Below are 2,395 nucleotides of genomic sequence, written 5' to 3'. Positions count from 1 at the left end.
AATAATAGCTCAGACAACTATGCAGGGAGAAACACCCCGCTACATCCGTAGTACCATTACAATTCTTCAATTCTCGATTTATAAAAAGCGGTTCGCGTCGCATAAGATTGAATAGGAAAGAATTAGAGGCGTAGCCTCCAGGGATCAAATCGCACGATGAGGAATCAAGAAGGGAAGTACTCCTGACAGTCTTGCAGCCTCCCGAGGATAAGTATAGACGTCTCCGTACCGATCCACGAGACTCTGCTAGACTTGCTAATGACTCGTGAGACCTACGGGAACCTAGTGCTCTGATACCATGTTGTCACGACCCAAAATCCACTAAGGGTCATGATGGCATCGGACACTACTGTCAGGCAAGCCAACCAAAATACTTAATTAAATTCTCATTTTAATACTCTTGAAATCTATGATTTTCCTTCAAGTTTACAAATAAAAAGGGATAATCGTTTCAAATCAATTTAAGTGATATGCAGTTAATACAAAATACTTCATAACCATCCCAGAACCCGGTGTCACAAGTGCAAGAGAAATTTCCAAGATATCGAATAAAGTACAACAACTGTCTGGAACACAAATTGGACAGAAAGTAAAATACAATTCTGAGAGAGAGAGAGACTATACTAGCTGCGGGTTGCCTCGAGGAAATGCAGCTCACCTAGTCTCCGGGTCACCCGTGCTGCTACGCCCAATAGGCCAATAGAGATACCTGTACCTATGCAACAAAATGCACAGCAAGTGTAGCATGAGTACGAAAACAACGTGTACTCAGTAAGTATCCGCCTAATCTCGAAGAAGTAGAGACGAGATGGCAACTTCGACACTTACTAATGGTCCAATAATAATATTATTAATGCGAAGGCTCACGGATTTATTAAGAACCACAGTAGATTCAAATGAGTCACTAAGCAGGTAAAAATTCCTTTTATTGAACGTCTCCGGATTCATAATTCATTAATTAACAATTATCTCAAGTCGGGGAGAGAGCAAATATTATTATCAATAAATCTCAAGGCAAGCAATATAAGCATGCGCAACTCATGCCGAGGTCGTACGGCCCGATCCAACATAAATGAAAAATGTGCACTGCCGAGGGTCGAGCGGCACGAACCATAGATGCATCTATTTAATCTACCGAGGCGTTCGGCCCGTTCCAGAATTTAAACACGCACAGACAATCAATCAAGAAGTCATCAGGAAACAATTATCCAAAGAAAACCAATTTTCTTTTAACAATTTAGAAAAATGATGTTTAATTCTTTTTGGAAATTCATTTACCACTTTGATAGGATTTAAGCGATTCAACTGTCAATTAAGGTTGCAAATATTCCAAGTATAACATGTTTTTGGATCCTAGACTACCCGGACTTACACATATTAGTAGCTACGCACGGACTCTCGTTACCTTGTGCGTACGTAGCCCCCACAAATAGGAGCACATAACAAATTATTTCTTCTATGGGAACAATTCCCTCTTACAAGGTTAGAAAGGAGACTCACCTCGCTCCAAAGAGTACTTCCAATACCAAGAACGAGCTTAAACTCTCAATTTGGAGCCGAACGATCCAAAACTAGATAAACGAGGTAAGAACTAGTCAACACAAGCTCACAAGATCGCATTCTAATTATTTAAGCAATTTACCAACCTTAAACACAAGTTTCCTAAAATCTGACCCCGGGCCCATGTGCCCGATTTCCGAAATTTTTCAAAGGAAGTTGTTTTATATAACCTAAGGATCGCGAATATATGATTTCTACTTCATTCCATGACAAATTTCGTGGCTGAATCTTGTTTTTAGCAAAACCCCAGGTTTTACTCTAATCCCATGATTCTCACAAATTTTTATGTGTTAATCTACCCAAAACTCAAGTATTAAACTCACATTAATTAGAAATAACTTACCTCATAACGCTAGGCAGAATCACCCCTCCAAGAGCTCCAAAATCCCCAAGAAATGAGTGAAAATAAGCAAAAATGGCCTAGAGCCCGAATAAATGAAGGCCACTGCCTTCTGCGATTTCCGCATGTGCGGTCCTGGGCCGCACCTGCGACCACCGCTTCTGCGGAAAGAAGACCGCTTCTGCGGTCTGGGCCGCTTCTGCGGACAGGCCCACCGCTTCTGCTGTTTCGCTTCTGCGGATTTAGGGCCGCATCTGCGGTCTTGGGCTGCCTGGCCTTAGGCCGCTTCTGCGATAGATGGACCACTTCTGCGGTCTCGCACCTGCGGTTTAGGAACCGCAGGTGCTGTTATGACAGCAACCAGCAGCTTCAGCCTTCCCGAAAATTCCATTTTCGATCCGTTAACCACCTGGAATCCACCTGAGGCCCCCCGGGACCCCAACCAATCATACCAACCAGTCCCAAAATACATTACGGACTTGCTCGAGGCCTCAA

Source organism: Nicotiana attenuata, unplaced genomic scaffold (genome assembly GCF_001879085.1).
Source record: "Nicotiana attenuata strain UT unplaced genomic scaffold, NIATTr2, whole genome shotgun sequence".
Lineage (NCBI taxonomy): Eukaryota > Viridiplantae > Streptophyta > Magnoliopsida > Solanales > Solanaceae > Nicotiana > Nicotiana attenuata.
This window is presented reverse-complemented; position numbering follows the sequence as displayed.